The sequence below is a fragment of the Mus musculus genome, chromosome 10 (genome assembly GCF_000001635.26).
Source record: "Mus musculus strain C57BL/6J chromosome 10, GRCm38.p6 C57BL/6J".
Taxonomy (NCBI): domain Eukaryota; kingdom Metazoa; phylum Chordata; class Mammalia; order Rodentia; family Muridae; genus Mus; species Mus musculus.
Genome location: NC_000076.6, coordinates 72,968,566 through 72,990,135, shown reverse-complemented (window position 1 = coordinate 72,990,135; position 21,570 = coordinate 72,968,566). Strand labels below are relative to the sequence as shown.

At 38.7% G+C, this 21,570-nt stretch overlaps 2 long non-coding RNA genes across 9 annotated transcripts in view; both read left to right on the top strand.

Moving 5' to 3' along the window:
* The window catches only part of A330049N07Rik (RIKEN cDNA A330049N07 gene), a 113,403-nt gene extending 96,570 nt beyond the window's left edge, over window positions 1-16,833 (top strand). The window contains exons 3-5 of the long non-coding RNA NR_040646.1: window positions 8,029-8,144; window positions 12,261-12,496; window positions 15,441-16,833. This is a non-coding gene — a long non-coding RNA (RIKEN cDNA A330049N07 gene). The remainder of the gene's footprint in view (window positions 1-8,028; window positions 8,145-12,260; window positions 12,497-15,440) is intronic.
* Window positions 16,834-16,970: 137 nt separating this feature from the next.
* Window positions 16,971-21,570, top strand: part of Gm34776 — a 33,231-nt gene continuing 28,631 nt past the window's right edge. For 2 of the 8 annotated variants that reach the window (XR_871827.3, XR_380573.3), the window contains exons 1-2: window positions 16,990-18,743; window positions 19,714-19,873. This is a non-coding gene — a long non-coding RNA (predicted gene, 34776). Of the gene's footprint in view, window positions 18,744-19,713; window positions 19,874-21,570 lie in introns of all 8 variants that reach the window. The other 6 variants (XR_871825.3, XR_380570.4, XR_871826.2 and 3 more) reach the window with 5 other exon arrangements.

Genomic DNA, 21,570 nt, shown 5'->3' with positions numbered 1-21,570 from the left:
ATTAGTTAAGCAGTATAGCATGGATATAGAATATGGATTTAAAGGATAACTGTGATACCATCCCGTTTGGCAGAATCATAGTAGTGGTTCACTTCCGGGGCATCTGAGCACACACCCATGGGTTCTTGGTCAGATTTATACTCCCAGGCATGTTCCCCCTTGTGGAGCAGGCCAATATGAAAGTAATGAGTCACTCTGAGAAATCAAGTTCCTGGGTACTGACCTGGAAATGCCTTCCTGATGGCCAAGATTCCAAAGTATTGGTTCTAGCAAATGCCATGACCAAAAGCCATCTGTAGAGGGAAGTATTTATTTGGCTTACATTTTACCTGTTGTGGTCTATCACTGAAGTACCTCAAGGAATGAAGCTGGAGGCAGGAACTAAAGGGGAGATATTAGAAGAATGATGCTTATTGGCTTGCCTCTTGTGGCTTGCCTAGCTGGCATGCTTTTTTAACAACACCCCCCATATCACCTGCCAAGGCCCCTACCATGGTGAGCTGTACCCTCCTCCTACAGGCCAATGTGGTAGAGACGTTTCCCAGTTGAGGTTTTCTATTCCAACATGACCCTAATTTGTATCAAGGTGAAAAGACCTAATGAGCACTGTGTTCATTCATATATGCTTGGCCATATTCAAGGGGAACTATTAGGAGGAACCTCTGAACCTGTAAACTGGACCTAATTAAATATTGTCCTTTATAAGAATTGCCTTGGTCATGGAGTCTCAAGGGGAACTATGGCTTTGTTGGCATTGATGTGGCCTTCTTGGAAGAAGAGTGTCACTGTGAGCATGGGTGTTGAGACCTTCCTCCAAGCTTCCTGAAAGGCAGTTTGCTCTTAGCTGCCTTTGGAACAAGAGTGTTCAGCTCCTCCAACACCATGCCTGCCTGGATCCTGCCTTGATGATAACAGACTGAACCTCTGAACCTGTAAACTAGACCTAATTAAATATTGTCCTTTATAAGAATTGCCTTGGTCATGGAGTCTCTTCATAGCAATGGAAACCCCAAGACAAGCACAGAATCAAATGTTTCTATGAGAGCTGCTGAAGCAAAGTCTTTGGAAGCTATGAACCTTGTGGAGTACAGTAATGCTTTGAGTAGCAAAACATATGCACAGAAAGGCAACAGGGGCATAAATGGTATGTCCAGTCATCAAATTATAAGATGTGTACAGCATTGGGTCTTAACATCAATATTTGGGGGAAGAGGAGTAACACAGAACAATACCAACAGGTTGCATTGTTTGGGGATAAGGTCTCTGGAACACCCAACAACTCTAGAAGTATTTTATGGCCAGCTCTAAGCCTTTTATTTGACAACTCATGGTTTCTGGGAAGAACATTATTTTCTGACCTCATCAAAGACATTTCTTTGTATAGTTGAGGCTGACTCATGACTACTCAAAGGAAAGAGTGAGTGTTCAGTGCTTAGTCACAAATGGCATAGTCACCTCACTGATCTCCCCATGATGCTCAGAGACCAGCTTGGAAGAGGGGGATCAAAGACTGTGAGGACAGAAGCCAGAGGGGATCAGAGTGAAACATGGCCTTACAGACATGGAGATCTGGAGCTGTGATGTGCTCACAACAGCTGTGGTGGCACAAGATCAAGTCAGTTAAAGTTCCTGCATGTCAAAGAGAGGGCCTTGGGTACCCACCAACTGTGGGAACTATTGATAGCTGATGACACTGGAGGAAGGAAGAGTTTGTTTTGTTTAAAGTTGAAACCTTAGGGAGGTAAAACAATGCTTCAATGGATAGCCTCATACCTGTCAGTGCAGGATCAGCACAAACCAGTGCTGATTAGATGAGTATTCAAAAAGATACCACAGGAAGTTAGGAGAGTTAGAGATAGGGTCAGATCTGGGAGGAGTTAGGGAGAGTATAACAGTGTGAATATGATCAAAGTATTGGACTATGCAACTTTCTCCAAAACATAGCAATGTTGCATTAAAATAAAATTTCAAAGAGTTAACAAGAAGATTTTTTACTCTCCTCCATTACACTCCTACTACTTTGATGATGTTTGCTGTTATTTTGGGGGCAATTTTTTTTTTGGTAACACATTAATATCAAACATTATGAAGTAACTGAAATACCTGTGGAAGAGACTAATATAAGAGGTAATGAAGTACACATGTCACATGGGGATGAGAACATGGTCTCGAGCTTTTAAAGCCCTCAGGTGATGTTTTTAGCAGCATTGTCCTGCCTGTCAATGTGTAATGGAAGACCCCGAATGACAGTATGGGTGTAGGAAAATGTCGGCCAAAATTTGCTGAACAGAATTTGTCATCAGTTGCAGAGAGTCCTATACTCCCCCACATCACATCTTCCAGTGTTCCTCTAAACTCAGACCCTTATTCCAGGGACCTGATTGCTGGTGACAATGGAGTTCACCACAGGGATTCACAGTGTCTCCTCAGCCTTGTTAATGAAATCCACAGCCATATAATTGCTCAACCTTCCTGAATATTTCCAATTTTGCAATTGAAAAACATGTTTCCATACTGATCAGATTATGACACTATTTATATTTAGGAACATAATTTCTTTGTCTAAATACTAGCTGGAAAAATAGTGGCACTGCTGTGGCTAAGGGTAACCATGTGGAACTACCTGGCACTCTCCTCTAAACCCTACTCCCAGCTGTGAATCCTACTGCAAAAATCTTTTATAGGAGAATTTGATCCCTGGGCACAGAGAAAGAATGGAAAAGGTCAGCTGCAACTGCTCTGTCTAAAACTCGAATTCAATATGCGCCCCCCCCCCCCCAGCCAGAAAATATCAGTATTTACAGGGCTATTGGCAGGGAACCTCTTGTGCAGCTCTAATCGGGTTTTAAACTACTTTTATACATGATTTATTTTCTCAACTTCTACCCTGCAGTCTTCAAGCACGAATTCGGTTTGCTATATTCTATACCCCAACACCTTCAACAGCAGCCTCCAATTATCATTTAAATGTATCAGTACTTTACAAAAGCAAGAGCAATTTGCTTTTTCAGTTGCTTACTCAGGTCTAAAACATTGCTTGGCAAAGAACAAACGAGCAAAGAAAAAAATATGTAAACATAGGAACTGAATGTTAATTTTTTTCAGATCAAATAAATGGTTAAAAATGCTTCCAGATTGACAGACACCTTCGCAACGGACAATAAGCATCAATTCAAAATCAAGTGGTTAGACCTAATGTTTTTGTTCCTTGGAAATCTTGGAATTTGGATAATGCATTTATTTTTGTTATTGAAAAATAGCTGAGGTTTCAGCAGTTATCCGAATTCATACATAATATTTGCAAATAACGATGCCATTTTAAATGAACTCAAGGATTTGAGTTATTTAAATAAAACTTTGTTGGCTTTTTAATTCCTATTCAAGTAGATATTTGCGGCATATGTAACGACTATGAAGTGAGTATGGAGTCCTAGTCAGAGAATCCATAGTAATAGTTCAAAGAGTCCCATTTTCATTTAGTTCCAGATGTGATACAATTCTGCCTGAATTATATTTATGAGAAGGAAGAGCTGTGCTGAGGTTTCACACAATGGGAAACAGGACAATATATGTTCATTGAATTTAAGCACTCACAGAAAGATAGCTTTTCACCCCATCTTTTTTTCTTAACCGATTTTAGTCTTAGCATCTATTGTTGGAGGTACTGCTAGAGGGATGCCTAAGCCTGCCAGGATGCAAATAAGCTGTAAAGTTAAACATCCTTCTGAAACTTCATATCCACACTGTTTATGAACGCAGTATGCCAGTTCTAAAGCATGGTGGGATCTGAAACTTGAGGCCCCTGTCTCCAAGCCACACCCCTTTACTGATGACAGGGTTAAGTGAGTTGGGACAGGCATACTTTGAATCTCTCATATGGTATCCCCCAAAATGATCCCTACTGGCTCCTCCCTCAGGTTACATGCAAATTTAATGTATCTGGAAATAGAGCTATGTATGTAACTGGTAAGAATGTGGTTGTCATAGATTTAATGGTCCTTGGAACTAGCAGCAGAACCTTCGTAGGAAATAAATGGGGATTATAACTCTAAGGGACAGGGGTAGCCAATCATGTGACTAAAGCTTGGAGACACAAGTCACAGAGGGGAGGGTATAGCCTGAGCTCCAGGAAGAACCAAGATTTCCTTGTCAGAGCCTGCAGGGGGCACCTGCTCTAACCCATACTTTGACTTCTGGTTTTGATTTCTATAGAAAATCATTCTGTTGTTTCATGGTTCATTCTTTTGTATTGTGAATTTCTCACATGCTTCGAGAACTAACAAATGGATAGAATACTCACCCATACTAAGAATATCAGTTGATGCTAAAAAAATGCACGCCGTGTTAACTGTGGCAGGCATGTAGGTTATCTGCAGATATTTTCAACTGGCATGAGCATAATTTTTTAAGTATAGAATAGAGTGTTTATTTAGGTCATTGGGAGGTAAGTTGAGGAGAGAGAGAGAGAGAGAGAGAGAGAGAGAGAGAGAGAGAGAGAGAGGAAAAAAAGAAGAAGGAGGAGGAGGAGGAGGAAAGAAGAAGAAGAGGAAGAGAAAGAGGAAGAGGAGAATAGAGGAGTAGAGGCCAGCCATGAACATGTGGAGAGAGGGGGGAGAGGAATGGGGAGAGAAGGGACAGAGAGGAAGAACAAGAGGAGGAGAGAAGAGGACTTGAGCGTATTATTAAATTGATACCTACATTGTCTATCATTTAGCCTTACATGAAGCTGGTACACCCAAAATTGTCCTTCTTCCTGGCTCTAAGCCCAATTTAATTTGAGACTTTGTTATGCCATGAATGTTTTTGTCTCTTAGTTTTATTTCAAAACCCTAAAACCCAGTCTGGTGGTATTAGAAGGTAGGGCTTTGGAGGTAATCATTGTCAAATGAACTCTTTCGAAGTAGCCTCAGCAACAGGATAACAGAACAGGCTCCTCTTCACAGGATTTGGAAGCCATAGACGGGCTCATATCTAGAACTAAGCCTATTAGCACCTTGGTCTTGAACTTCCAGCTTTGAAAACTATAATAAATAAGTGTCTGTCATTTGAATGACCTGGAATTATCACAAGCCCCAGATGACTAATGCAGCTCTGAAGAAAGAGAAGCTAGAAATCCAGAACACTACAACACTACAGGTTGGAAGATCACATCCAAAAATCATTTAACTATTTCCATCTTCTCCATTTACCTTACTAAATTAAAGAAGTGTGTGCTTTAATCAAGCTTTCTAAATGAGCACATTCTCCCCGAAGAAGTAATTAATTACCCATGAATGTTAATTATGTTTGGCAAGTTAATTTTCACCCAGGATTGCTTTGCATAAGAGATCTGAAGTTGATAGATCATCTACCACTTGGAAGGCCACCTGTGCTAACTGAATCAGTCTTGAAGATAGATCCCAAGGCTGGGACACAAGGTCGTGGTGAGTTCCATAAGTAAGACTAGAGCTTACAGTCAGTACAATATGCTGAGGTGAGCTTCACTGCAGAGTAAGGTCTAGCTTGGATCATTCTGACCTGATTTGTGAGATAGTTTTTAATTTTTTGCCTGAATTTATGCCTCATAAACTTTATTAAATAATTTCTGTAATGATTACTTAATGCAGTCATCCACTTTCCCAATTAAATAGAATTTTATTTGCTTATTTTTCTATTCAAGTAGATATTTGTCACATGTGTAACAATTGTAAAGTGGGTATGTGGACTCTATAAGGAGAGTCCACAATAATAGTTCAAAGAAGTCCCATTTTCATTTACTTCCAGATAGGATATAATTCTGCCTGGACTTCAGTATATTTATGAGAAGGGAGAACTCTGTTGAGATTTCACACAATGAAAAAGAAGACAATATATGCTCCTTGAATTTGAGCACTCACAGGAAGATAGCTTTTCACTCAATGTAATTTTTCCTTAACAGATTTTAGTCTTAGCATCTGTTGTTGGAGGTACTGCTAGAGGCAGGCCTAAGCTTTCCAGAAAGCAAGTAAGCTATAAAGTTGAACATCCTACCAAAACTGCAAATCCACATTGTTCATGAACGCAGTCTTCCAACTTCTAAAGTATGGTGGGATCTGAAACTTCACACCCATGTTTCCAAACCACACCCCTTTAGTGATGCCAGGATTGAGTGAGCAGGAGCAGACATGCTTAGTATCTGTCAGACACAGAATTTTCCAATTTCTGGGTAAGTTAGATTAAACCTATTACCATGCATAGTGGTAGATTGCCTGGCTATTCCTTAAAGGAACTTATACCATGGATGCTCTTTTGATGCCTATGGAAACATTTGCTCGTAATCGCCATCTTGGTACTTACTCTGTTCAAGAAAGGCAAGGTTGAGGTAGTCCTGGTGATGATATCTTTTGAAGATGTCTGGGAAAATGCAATCTGTCTCTCCTCCACTTTTTATGATCAAGTTTGTTGCTAAGTTACTGCTACCAAGCAGATTACACACACGTGAAGCTGACATTTTTAGGAAGTCATGGCTGATTTAAATAGAGCCCAACAGAGCAAACCTGGCTCGCTGATGACATCATTCACTGCTCAAACAAGCCTGTGACAGCAGCAGCTACACTTAATTCTTTTCAATGGCTGGATATTCTATCACATGTATTTACCATACTTTGAGAGGTCTGTTTTTTTTTTTTCTTCCCTATGGTCCTCTAAATGATAGATATTTCTTGTCCAAAACCTCAATACATTTAATTTTCTAAACTAAACATAGAATTTAGACATAACTGTTACTTCCTTTGCAGCAAGAAGCCAAGTGTACAAGGTCATACAAGGTATATTAAGTAGTCCATATACTTAGTCATAATATAATCATATTAGGGAGAAATATGACTTTAATCAATTTAGTATTAAAAGATAGCCACAATTTTCTACTTATTAAGAGGGCAGATTAATTAATTACTAAACAAAAATTTGATGGTGTTTGTTCCAAAAGATACTTAAATTTATCATGTTAAAAAATATATTACTTAGAGACCTGAGTCAAAACTTTCTGGTGTTATTGAATAATTATGTAGTTTTAAGCAAACTAAGTAAAATCATCAAACTTTAATTTAAAATGGAGGCTGACATTACTGAAATGATATTTACATGTAATGCTATTAATCATCTATCAATAACTTACCCAACTTTAAATTTATGATAAGTATTAAAAGAAATACTTAATCTTAAACCACAAGGACTTTTGTTAGAAAATATGCAAATATAAGTTATCATTCATATTTTAATAAATATAAATAGTGAATTATAGACTCAATAAAGAACATTAGAAGTAAGTTACTATGACTAAATTTATATATGTGTTACAAACTATAAATCTTATGTGTTAGTGATGTGTATACAGTCTTCACACTTCCCAGGGCAGATCAAGAAATGAAGCTGCCCCACATGAGACAGGAAACATTTTTTTCTGCCTCTAGGTGTTCTTCTTCCAAACTCCACCCCAGTTAAGAAGCATCCAGTAACAAAACTATTCACACTCCTATCATCTTGGTGCTTTCCTTTTCCTTCCTTTTTCTGAACAAATTTTAACTTGAGGTTCTATAGTGCTTAGATTTTTGTGGCTAAAAGTTTGCTCAGGATAATCTTAAGATATGTCTGTCTATCTGCCTGCCTGTCTATCTGTCTGTCTATCTGTCTGTCTGTCTATCTGTCTCTCTGTCTGTCTATCATGTTTCTATATACCTATCTATCTACATGTATTGATGTATTTTTATTTTATTTTATTTTATTTTATTTTTCATAGTGATGGGAATTGAACTCAAGGACTTAAGCTTACACACCATACCTTATCAATGAGACATATCCACAGTCCCCTTCTATTTTCAGTACTTACAATAGGTATAAATTGGAGAAAACATTCAGACCTGATCTCACTCTAGAAGAAAGCTAGTGTTTGTGATTGAGTAGAAGTCCCTGACCATCTGACCCTATAGCTTAGATGGTTAATGTAGCAGTCACCCATGGAATATTCCCACAGAGCACCACTGTCCACTGAAAAGTTTACTATTCCTGCAGGTGATTTGGTGCTGCTAAAGGCAGAGAAAGCCCTGAACAGCAATTACATATCCCAATTCATCACTGAAGCATGATTGACAGGAGTTAAGAGGATGCTGGATGACTTTAATTACCAGGTCAGTGCTCAGCCCCACCCCACATTGAATATTTCCTGCTTAAAGAACACACCGCATATTTCCATTCATCCATCATCATTCAACTACTAAAGCTACAGGGCACATCTCTGGGATCATTCCATGATGGTGGAAGAAAAGCTACACATAAACAATTAGATTTACCTGCTCAGCACTTAATACACACACACACACAAGACTTGTCTGAATCTTTGGTCATTTTAAAAAGGAATCCATTGGTCTAAACTCCAGACAGCACTTATGTCAACCACTTAAGTTACCAAGCAAGTGAAACAGAATTTCCAGATGTATGTGTGCTTTTTCCATGGAGATTTCTGCAGAGGCTTGCCAAACAGCAGGACTGAAGCCAGCCCCACAGCCTGTCTCCAGACTCAACACTTGGTTGTCTCTAGCATGCAAATAACAGGTGTCACTTAGGAGCCTAATGAGTCATTAGTACAGTCCATCAGACGCCCACAGACAGCCTGCTGAGCACTCAGCTGTGGCTGACAATCCTGCTGATGTAAAGAACACAGGGGAAGATGATTTTTCAGCAGGCTTTTATTGATGCTAAAGTTCAAAAGCCCAGAGAGTTCTTCATTTATCACTAAAAATGAAAGGGGGTACACCATAGACCACACGGTCCCCATATCTGAATGTTTGAGCAAGTATTTTCAAGGCAGAAAAGGAGTCAGAGAACTAACAGCAAAGGGGTCCAAGCTCTCCGGGGAAGGTTTTGTTGCTGAGCCATTCCTGTCATTTAGTGTCCTGATAGGAGTACAAATGGTTTCTCACAGTTAAAACTCCTCTGTCTCTTTGTAATTTCTTTTTCTTGATGTTATTTTTGTCAGTTAGATAAGTAACATTTAAGATGATTTATGGAAATGTTAATGAAAATAAAACAAATAGAGTGTTTGACATAGGTGAATAGATGAATGTATATGTGTCATATTAACTTGGAATGAGGAGCTCTACTCTTTTAGGGACACAGATAGAGTCTATTATGAGTTAAATTTGAAATGGCAACTGCCACAGAGTTTGCAGGTCTACACAAGCTTAGACACACATGGTAAGATGTACTCTCAGCTGCTTCCAACAGACTGGCCTGTGGATATGTTTGTGGAACATTTTCTTGAGTACTGATTGATATGGGAGGATCCAGAGCACTGTGTCAGCAGCATCCTGTGGCAAGTGGTCCAAAGCTGTATAAGAAAGCAGCTGAGCAAGGCACGGGCAGCAAGCCAGTAAGCAGAAGTAGCTTTCCTCCTTGGTCTCTGCTTCAATTTCTGCCTCCAGCTTCCTGCCTTGTCTTCCATTGTTAACAGACTGTAGCCTGCAAGCTTTTATCTTCCATTTTTTTTGTTTGTTTGACTGTAGACTATAGCCTGTAAGCTTTTATTATAGCAACAATGAAACCTAACTGGGGCAGAGCAATAGAATGGTGATAAGGATGGAGTGGAGATATGGCCAGATGATAGAACATTTGCCTAAAATATAGGAAGCTCTAAATTTGGTCCCCAGCACTGTGACAGGCCCTGATGGTAGAAGACTGTAAGTCCAGCACTTGGAAAGTGGGGTGGGGAGAGAGTGATGGGAAGTTCAAGATGATCCACAGGTACCTAAAGAGTGCATGGACAAGTTGGGAAACATGGACATATGAGAAGCTGCCTCAGAGAGAGAGAGACAGAGAGACAGAGAGACAGAGAGACAGAGAGACAGAGAGACAGAGAGACAGAGAGACAGAGAGAGAGAGAGAGGAGATAGATGATAGGTGGATAGATGATTGATACATACATACATGCATAATAGATGATAAATAAACAACTAGGTGATAGATACATACATAATAGATAGTTTAAAAGAAAGAAAAGATTGGGTGTCAAAATAATATACAAAGATAAAAGTGTGGGCTATTTATCATGTGTTCAGTGCAGTGAGAAACACTCCACAGACTTCTGAAGCTCTGTGACAATTTTAGTTAGGGAAGCTGTCACCACTCCAGAATTCTGACTTAAGGATGTAAACCAGCCTATACAGAAGAAATATGTTAGCACAGGGCATGTAACCCAGTAGCTCTGCCCTCAGAACAGAAGTTACGAACACTGTACTATAAACCTTGTGAGCTTGACCCCTTTGCATGGAAAGGTCATCGAGAGAAAATGGCATATCCTTCAGACAATATTCTATCTCCTGACCCTGATAGCTTACATTATTTATTAAATGAAAAGGCAGAAAAAATACATATCTAAAAAGCAGGAGCAAAGAAGCAGATGCCAACCTTAGGTCAGAGAATTTAGTCAAAGAACCGGGGGTTTCAGAAAAACACTCTTACAGTGGACAAGAAGAACAGTAAGACAATGTAATCTCAGAAGAGAAAAATGTTGAGAAGCGCCAATGACCTTGAAAAATACAAGAATCTTAGAGAAAGGACACCGTGTTTGTTTCAGCTGCTGTGGAACAAATTGTTCCTTCTACCTTGAGCCCAGGGGATAAGAGACAATCACAGCTGCTTTGAAGGCCTTATTGTGTTCAGGAAGAGAGGGTTGGCTGTAGAGAGGAAGCAGAAAAGGAATGGGTTATGCCTTTTAAAATGCTAATGTTGCATCTGCAAGCATCTTGTTAAACGTTATTTACCTCTTAATAACTACAGTTTTCCAGACTAAACTGAAAGAAAATTAGTTTAGTGTGGCAAAACCAACCAGTGCCTAATCTGAATAATCAGATATTTCCCTAAACACAAAGACGTTTCTGCACAGCCCAGTTTCTGGTATATAATGAATGAGAGGCCACCTACTTGCTAGGCTTAGCTTCGCTGTTGCAAAATACTGAAACACTTTGCATGAGGAAGAAAATCCAACCCTAGGCAGAAAAGAGAGAGAAGTTCACAGAGAGGAGAAAGGGACACAATGCAGAAAGGACTTGCATGCATTCTTGCACAGTCCTTGGTGATGTTATCGAGACAATTCAAGTAGTACCTTCAAAACGGATATGGACAGTCAGATGGTACAGATGACAACACCCGTGCTTAAATAAATAGCATGGCTTCCTAAGGTAATCATCCTTACCAGTTAACAAAAGTGAAACTTTTCACATCAACATCTAACTTGGAAAGGGAGTAAAGAACACTCATGGAAAGTCTACACAAAAATCCAGCCAGGCCATTATCCGGACTTCACCAGTGTCTGCCCTCTTGTGGCATGGCTTGTGTGTGCCATTCACAGCATGGTGTAGTTAACATTTTCCAAGCCCAGTTTGATTCCCTTGAGTTTCTTAGTTTCCTGCTGTAATTCTAACACATTCTCTTCTAGATGTAAATAAATCTCCTTGGATTAAGAACTTTCTTTTCTCTGTACTTTCAGCAAAGACATTCTTTTAGAAGAACAAAGTCAAATAGTCCTGAAATAAGGCATTTAAACTCAATCATGGTTTGGAAGATAATATGCAACATTTAAGAAACAGCAAAAGTAATAAACAATTATCTACAACTCATATCTAATGACTTAAATAAAAATTACTGACTTCTCACCTCTCCCTACTGCTTTAAGGAAGTGGAATCAGTTGACATGATTTGGTTATTTTAATAATTGTAGTAAGTTGATTAATAGGCAAATATTATTTGTATACTTTAATATGTAAATTAGCTATGATATAACAAAATAATTTCATTTTTAGTTCCAAAGAAAGCTGAGGTTATTTTGTTTGTACATTTTATTTTCTCTATGATAGTAGATTTTTCATAAAGACATTGCCACCTAAACCCGAACAGAACTTTAAAATTTAAAGTGCCATTGATCAACTCATGGATTATGCATGATAGAATATGCTATCATTTAAAAATATCATTATTGTGGAAAGCTTTTGAAGGAGTTTTATCTGAACATACTGTGCATTACGTTATAAAGGTGAAAGTGGGCTAAGAACATACATTTAGTCCTTAGAAAATATCAATAACCCAGTAAAGACTTTCAATCTTTTTTGCTCTATGCAGTTTTCACAATTATTGTGTGACTAGAGTTATTCTTATTTTTGTTGTGGAACATGAGTGTGCTGGCTAACACTGTGAAGTTAATGGGATTTAGAAATCACTAGAAGACAATCTTCTGAACATGTTTTTGATAGTTTCTAGACTGAGTTAATTGAGATCGAAAGACCCACCCTAATCGTGAGCAGCAGTGTCTTACAGCCTGAGGTCCAGGAAAGAATAAGAAGAATATGGGAAACTGAAGACCAGTATTCACTGCTCATTTATTGACTTTATTCAATACCTTGTGTTCCTGACTCTTCACTACCCCAACCCAATGGAAAGTACCTTCAAACTGTGAACACAAGTAAACTCCTTAATTGCTTCCTGACAGGTATGTAGTTACAAAAATAAGAAAAGTAATCAATACACTGAACCCTTCACAAGATTAAATGAAACTTCCCCATTCAATGATTAATAAGGTGTGGGCTTTTCCATATTTATGAGATAATTGATGTTTCAATTTGGTCTGCTACAACATATAATCCCAGACTTGTCAAGTTAAAAAAAAAACAAATAACTATTTCTTCGAGTTCTGCATACTGTACAACCAAGGTCCAAATACCCTCATATCACCTGTCATAGGAGAGTCTGCTATTAGTTTAGTGGTCACCCTGATTTCCTTTGCACTCTTGTAGAGAAGAACAGAAAAGCAATGTCCCCATTCCCTGATTTCTTGATATACAGAGGTTAATCACCCTTGTGAGGACTTTCCCTTCATAACTGCCATCTCTGCACAGGCTAACTTCCCCGAACTACATCAGGGATAAAGGGTGCAGCAAATAAATTTTGTGAAGACACAGTAACTGATAGGACGGTTCTTATGGTATCCTTTTGATCAAGTATTTCCTTTCAACAGCTTCATGAATGGAAGCAGTCGGATTACACTCAAATGCCCAGTGGAGACTATTAGTGAGAGAGTTTGGGCAGCTTGTGAAGTCAGTTCTCTTGGTTAAAAATCTGAATGATATCACCCATCCTCATGGATCAGTAGGTGTAAAATAATAAAAATGGCCATCCTACGACAAGCAATCTGCAGGCTCAATGAAGTCCCCATAAAAATTCCAACACAATTCTTCACCTATTTCTAGAGGACAACCACAGCATCATATGGAAAAACAAACAAACAAAGCAACAAGGCAAACAGGCAGGCAAACAAACAGAAAACAGGATAGCTAAAACAATCCCAAACAATAAAATAAGTACTGGAAGTTTCACAATGCCTGCTTTAAAGTTGTACTACAGAGCAATTGTCATAAATTCATCATAATATTAGCCTAAACACAAACATTTTAATTACTGGAATGGAATTGAAGACCCATACATAAATCCACACACTCAAGAATACCTGGTTGTTTACAAGCAAACCAGAAATACACACTGAATAAAAGACAGCATCTTCAACAAATGGTGCTTATCAAACCTGATGACTGCACCAAGATGAATGAAAATAGATTCATACTTATCACCCTATACAAAACTCAACTCCAAGTGCATCAAAGATGGAAAAAAATGGATACACTAGATCTTATAGAAGAGAAAGTGAGGAATATCCTTGCATTCATTGGCATAGGAGAAGACTTTCTGAGTGGAGCACAATTAGCACACGCACTAAAAAAAAAATAATAGATGGGACCTCATAAAACTGAGACCCTTCAGGAAGGCTAAGGACACTGCCTTTTGGACAAAGTGTCAGCCTTCAAAATGAGAAAAGAATTTTACCAACTCCACATCTGATAAAGGGCTAATATCCAACATATATAAAGAACTCAAGAAACTAGGCATCAAAATACCAAATAATCCAATTTAAATAGACTGCAGATGTAAACAGAACTCTCAAGAATCTGTATGATGGTAGATGTACATTATATAGATACCTATTCTACTGGTTACTTCTCTGCTGTTCTGACAGAATTACCCTGACACCTGCAACTTAGAGAGGAATAGAGTTTATTTTGGCTTATAGTTCCAGAGGGATAGCTGTCACTCTATCATGGCAAGGACATCATGGTAACAGCAGCTTGGGGCTGGCCTGGTGGGCAGAAAGCAGAGGGATTACATATACACAGGAAGCAGATACAGAACAGGAAGTTGAAACAAGCTCTAAAAAAAAAAAAAAAAAACCTCAATGCCCAAAGGGTTGTATCGCTTTACCTTCTAGATGGTCCATATTGTTTCCAGGGAGCTCCACAAATACCAGACCAAATATTCAAATATAGGAACCTTTAGGAGAGCAGATTTCTTGTTCAAAGTACCACATTAATGTTGTATAACTTTAATTGTGAACTGCTCCTGTGTTTTCAATTGTGGTTTGGATTTCTAAAGGTGTGAGAGACAGGAAGACTACCTCATAACTAAATTGAGTCCAGAGGGAAAAAAAACCTGAATGTGAAAGTGAAAAAAAAAAAGTCTGTTTATCCCTATGTTCACTTGCAATAGCTGTGAAGGGATTTAGGTGAACACATTAACCCTTGCAGGGCAAAGCCAGTGTGGTGTAATTCCTGTTGGTCTTTCATAGCACATTCAAATATGGAAATATAGAACTGACACCTGTATTGCATTAAGAACCAACAAGTCATTTAAGTAACTTTGGCAGAAATGTCAAAAATAAGTACAGAGAATTAGAAATATATTTAGAAAGAGAAAGCCTGAGTGCCTTCCAGTCCTGAAACAGTGATTAACAGAAGAAATTGCTTTTAGAGCTTGGAAGGATTTGAAGTATCACCATTAATGTCTGACTTGGGTTTTTACTCCAGTAACAAAATATGTTCTGGAACACGGCAGTCCCAGGAAATCATTCCTGGTTACTGATTATTTGAAGGACAGGTTCCAGTCTTGGAATTGTTACTGCTTGGAAGTGTTTTAGCTCTCACTCGTAAGCAGCCTGAACTGAAAAATTGTGAGGAGCGGGTGTGGCAGCAGTCCCAAGATGGCAACCGGGACTGCAGCCAAGTCTTATGACTTGCATCTGACTTCCTCATACACCTGAAAATAAGCCACGTCCACTGGGTGAACTGCGCAGGTGCACATGATGCAAGATTGGACCATATGATGAGTGATGATTCTGGCCAATGGACGGCTGTTACATGAACTGAGCTGATGGGGCGTGGTTGAGAGGATATATATATAAGGGATTGCGATTGGGGGCGGGTGGTTGTTGTTTTTTACTAGAGAGATTGATTTCTGGAGAGAGATTCATGCGTGATGTTGAAAGGTTCCTGAATAAACTGCTTTGAGACTAACATAGTGTTGTCACTCTTTTCTGCTGGTCGGAATAGGAAGCGACAAATGGTGGCCCGTACTGGGAGATGTTCAGAACTCATCGCAGTCAGGGCAGCTAGCTGGTAAGGTTCTCAGGTAAGTGGGACAATTTAAGTTCTCGGATTGAGATGATAAGTTTCCCAGTTTTGGGACAATTTAAGGTTCCCGGTTTTGGGACAAGTTGCACCAAACACCATGGGAACTTGAGGTTTGCAGAAGAACAGGGGGTTTTACCAAAAGGGGTTTTGCCGGTCTGAAAGTTAGTGAGAATTTGCATAGAAGATACTCCAGAGAGGTACTGAGGCACTGAATCAGGTGAGAGAGGAGCGCTCTCATTTGGTGTGGTCGAGAGGGTCTGTTTGTGTGTTTCTCCAGGATCACAGACAACCGCTGTGGATCCCAGAATGGCTGACCAGAGCAATTCAGAGCAAGCAGAACTATGAGGACTTCGATGTTCCTGTGGCTGGGAATGCTCCCGCTAGTGAGAACTGAAGAGCTACATTGAGGAATTATGTCTGTGTTCCCGAAACCCATGCCATTGATTGACACATTCAGCGCCAGTGTTTCCTTGATTCTTTACATCTAATGCTTTGCTACAATTGCCTTTTTTACCATGGGATGGAGAGATAGCTCCAGTCAGGAATCTATGCAGCTTCAGCTAAAGGGATTGTTGTGTTTTCAGATGATTCAAAATATTTCACAGATGAGTGATTGTGTTCAGCTGTATCTATTAAAGCTAATGCTACCTGGATTCGAGGGGTGTTGCCTGCCAGGATATCCAAGGGTGATGGCACTATATGTTCCTAACCTAGATGGGCCCCCTCTTTTTTATAGGAGTGTTCCTGATTCCCTTCCACCTTGGGAAGTGAAGAATTATTTTTCCTTTTCCCCTTATATAGGTACAGTCCATAATAGTTCCTTTTCAGGGTATAATTGGACATATCAAAATCCAGCTCAAGTAGGAGCTAGTAATCCTTTTAATGTATGGTTGTTATGTGGGGTGAATGGTAGTTGCACTGATCTTTCCCTCTTAAGCATGGTGGCAGGAGGGGCCTAGAGCAATGCAAATTTTTATTGGAATGGTTCTGATATGTTTGAAACTTCTGTATTTCAATTTGCTGGAGGAAGGAATGTTTCTTTTCAGGCTACACCTGTGTGTATGTGGCTTCCTTTTGTGTTTATTGTTTATAATGGTAGTTATGAGAATAATGTTGTTGTAGTAGTGATATTTGTTATTATAGTATTGCTGGAATGCATCTGAATATCATTTGGCTGTTGTGACTAGGATGCCTTGCTTTGTACCTTTGCCTGTTCAAGTTACTTTGTTTACAAACTGCTGCGGCTGTGAATAATTTATCCACGGGTGTTACACAAGCTGAGTCTTTGTGCAGTTGAGATAAATGCATTTCCATAACAGGATGACTGATTTGTTTAAAATTTTAAATTGATCCATGTCATTTTATCTATCTGTCTATCTATCTATCTATCTACCTACCTACCTACCTATCTACTCAACAAAATTATATGTGTGTGTGTATATATATATACTTATAGTTATATAAATGTATATGTATATATATATATAGTTGATTTTATTGTACTGATCCTCTCTGCCTTTCATTATTCTATTCTTTCCATAATCTATCATTTTTCTCACCCATTTATCTATCCATTAATATATACCTCCATTTCTTCTTCCTTGATATCAATTTTCTATTGCTTTTAATTTTGCCTAGATAGACTCTTGGTTTGATTTGCAATTATGAAGACATGGTGAGATTGAAGGTATGGACAAACACTTTATCCATTGGAATCTGTCATCTAGTCAGCTTTATGACTAATACTCTCTATCTGAGGTTCTGATCTGTGACCAGGCAGAACTTTATAATCTTTGTTCTTACCATTAGCTGGCTGTGATTTGATTGTGATTGAAGTATTTGGTTGTGATTGGTTTGTGATTCCCTGTTTTTCTTCATTTATGAGTTAGAACCTGATTTATTGAGCATTTCACTGTCTAAATTTCTTTAAGTACTCAAAGAAATGAAGAGAGAGCCATTGTGCTGGACATCTTTCATAGAAACTTGTAATCCCATGAGGGATGCAAATTCAGAGATGCTCATGTGGCTGCTAGGGAGCCAGAATACTGAGTGGTCATATGACCTTGCCTCTGACTACCTCCTGAGCACCTTCTCTCTAGGCACTATAGTCAGACCACCTAGCTGCTAATGTCACATTACATGTGCAGCAGCTGCCACACTACAACATAAACAAGGGAGAAAATAACTTCCTACTCATAGATGCTCCTCAGATTTACAAACAGCAGGAAGCCTCCACCTGTGAATGAAACTCATCAATAATATATGTTGAGAAGTGAGTCCTAGCCACTCACATCTCAGAATTATATCAAATCCACTTGTCAGGCTTACCATTGTGGCTTAATTATGGAAGCCACCAGGAACCCATGACATTCATCCTTCACACAGTCACATTCAAGAACACATCCATTCATCTTACTCTTAAATCAATAATTCATCTTATAAACTATTATTTCAATGGTTATTCTGCCACACAGCTTCCTCAGTCCTTCCTCTTCTCTCCCTAGTGCTGAGAAGAGTCAATGTTCCTGGCCTCTGATTACTGAGTCATTTCACATCTCTAAGACTCATTTCGTGAGGTCATTAAGGGACACTTATTACTGAAGTGATTATGGGGCACATGTGAATTATAAACTTGCAAATTTCCATTTTGTACAAATTAGCTCTTCTGCAGAAATTAAGGCAGAGTTGGTGCCTTTGATTGATGTTAAGTTTTCCTAAGAATCTTCAGGACCTATCTCAGCAGTGATTCTGGTTTTTAAAACTAGATTTTGGAAATGTTGAGCCTTTAAGTACTTTTGATACCCGTTTTCCTCTGAGAGTTATTCATGTGCCCTTAGATTAAAACTAGACAAAATAAAATTATTTAAGAGTATATTGACTTTTAAAAATGTTTTATTAATAGAGTTTATGAGGGTCTATGGCATTTCGGGTAGGTGATCTATATCTGCCTAAAACAGTAGATACGTACAATTATTTATCTCCTTCCTGACTGAAATAACTCAGTGAGCACAGAGTAAAGAATAGTAGAGCTGTGATATCTTGATATTTCTTTATATCCACAATGAAGGGTAATTATAAATCAAGTCCTTTGTGATGTCAACTTCACTCAGAACGTATGTTTTAAGTCAAATCCATGTTTAATTGTTTTCTTTAGGGATCACTGCTTTCCTAAGCCAATTCTCAGACATTCACAAAAACAAGACCTTTAATTTATCAGAAATAGTAAGTACCAAGTAATAGAGGTAGACACTCACTGAATTTGACCATGTAATCATGAGAATGGAATCCTAAAAAGTTTTCTAATGGGAATCTCTACTGTATACCTCTAATCATCCATAGTGTGTGTCAGCAAGCCTTCCTGTAACAGATTTGCTGTGTGTGTGTGTATGTGTGTGTTTCTGTGTCTGTGCATCTCTCTCTCTCTCTCTCTCTCTCTCTCTCTCTCTCTCTCTCTCTCTCTGTGTGTGTGTGTATCAGTGTCTCTGTTGTGTGTGTGTATGTGTATATGTGTGTGTTTCTGTGTCTGTGTGTGTGTCTCTTTCTCTTTCTCTCTTTGTGTATGTGTGTTTATACTTCGTGACCATACACCTTGGACAATTCAATTCATTATAACATAAGAATAATACTAAACTATGTATAAGTGAGTTGGCACTAGAAGAAAAGCAAAAAAGTATATAAAAAAATAAAATGATAATCAAGCAAAAGTGTGACTGTAGATACCTGACACAAAGATTGGAGCTGAATTATCAAAATGATATATAAGAATAGAGACAGATGTGTTTCTTTGAAACTTATAATATATAACAGAAGTAATCAAAAATTTTAAAATCTTAACATGAAACATTAAGCAAATATAATATTTTTAAAAATTTAAAAGCCTAGGGGGAGTTGTAAATTTCCTTTCTCAGAAAAGACTAGACTCAATGCAAGCTTAGTACTCAAGGGTTATATCACAGAGTCAAGCCACAGCCAGGAAGGGGGTTGTTGGTTGGATGGTTGGTTTTAGCTCGTAATGGTTAAGCATTACTAAAGCATTAACTGAGGCAAGCTAAAAGAAAGGAAATATCATTACCCTCCCACAACCAGAGATTCACGGTCTATAAAAATCAATCGGTTTCAAATAAGTAACCCCATTTAGGAAGGATAAAATTAGGAGACCCATACTTCATAATCTCAAAATTTTTCTCAAAAGGCTCCAGGAGTCAAATAGCTATTGGCAAGATGACAAATAAAGACATGGATGGGATTTCCTGAGCTCCCCTGAATGTTGGTCTGTGAGTCTTTTCAGCTCCTTTCAGTTGCTGGATGAAGCCTCTTTGATGACAATTTCTAGGCTCCTGTCTACGAGTATGGTAAGATATCATTAGAAATCTCTTAATTGACATTTTTATGATTGGTTAGCCAATTTTGGTTCTACCCTAGGTGTCTGAACTATCCAGTCTCTAGTTCGTGGCCCTCCATCCAGTGTCAGGTATGGAGTTGCTCATGGGTCTCAAATTGGAATAGTCATTAACTAATGACGACAAGTTCTACAAGTTCTGCACCACCTTCATCCCAGCACATCTTGCAGGCAAGACAAAGTGTAGATTGAAGATTTTGTGGATAGATTGGTGTCCCAGTCCCTCTATTGGAAGCCTTGCTTGGTCACAGAAGATGGCTGGTTCAGGACCTGGATGCTTCATTCCTGGAAGTTTTTGCTAGGGTCACTTTCTCAGAGTCAAGGACACCACAAGAACATGTCTTACAGAATTAACTTACCAGGGCTCATAGAGGCTCACAGAGAGTGACATGACAACAAGAGAGGCTATGTGGGTCTGACCTAGGTGTTTTGCACATAATGTTGTTGCTGTATAGCTTGGTATTTTTCTGGGACTCCTAACAATGGGAGTGAGGGCTGTTGGTGATACTTTTGCCTGCTTTGGAACCCTTTACCTTCTACTGAGTTACCTCATCCAACATTGATATGAGGATTTAAACCTAGTCTGATTGCATGTTGTTATGCCATGTTTGGTTGATATCTCTGGGAAGGGGGTCTGGGACGGGAGGAAGGAAGAGAAATTGCAGCTAGGATTCAATATACGAGAGAAGAATAAATAAATTGGAAAAAGACCAACAGCCTCCCCCACCAACACCACACAAGAGTAATGAACAGAAGGGGTATTTTTCATTCCTGAATATGGCGACAAGCCACTAACATTTAATTCAAATCATTTCTATCTTATTGAAAAGTGAGTGGCCCCTGGGTCATTATAAAGTATAATAAAGCTTTGTAAGTATTCGTTCATTTAACAAAATAACAAAAGATTTTACTCTAATAAGCGTTGCATTTTCTTATGCTAATAGTTTTAAAACACACACACACACTAGAAAAAATATTTTTACCTTGGTAGGAGAGGCAAGTCTTTCTTTTTGGAGTTCTTTGCTACTATTTCAATTTTTATGCATACATCTGTCATATGCCAACCCTCCCAGAACTGGAAAAGAGAGAGACTCTTAATAGTCATTATGCAAATGTTCTTAAGAGAACTTCTGTCTTCATAAATACTGTAATTGTGCTACTCTCTACTCAGTGAATGGCTACAAGTGCTTCTCCTTAGTTTCGCCCATCTTGACTCCTGTCACTTTCTTACCTTACAAGAAAGCTAACCTTTAACCTTTACCCGTTACCCTTTACCTCACCTCCTTTCATGCTTTGCTTGGTAAGATGATGATGATGGTGCTGCTGCTGGTGGTGGTGATGATGATGATATGAGTGAGGTTGAATTAGCCCAGAAACAAACCAATATGTCTATGTCTAATGCTTAAGTGAGGACATGGACTATAATGGGGAAAGACAGAGTTCAGCAAACGCTAAACAGGATTCACCCAAAGAGAGAGCAGAATCTTTCCTCTCTCTGGCTGGTGATACCCAGTCCCACCTTAGACAAGAAATAACTCAAGGCTTACAAAGACGCAGGTAAAGAATTAAAGCTCTCCTACAGGGAAGCATGAAGTTCAACTTGGCCTGATGACTTTTGCAAACATCTTGATGGTTAATATAAGACAGAAA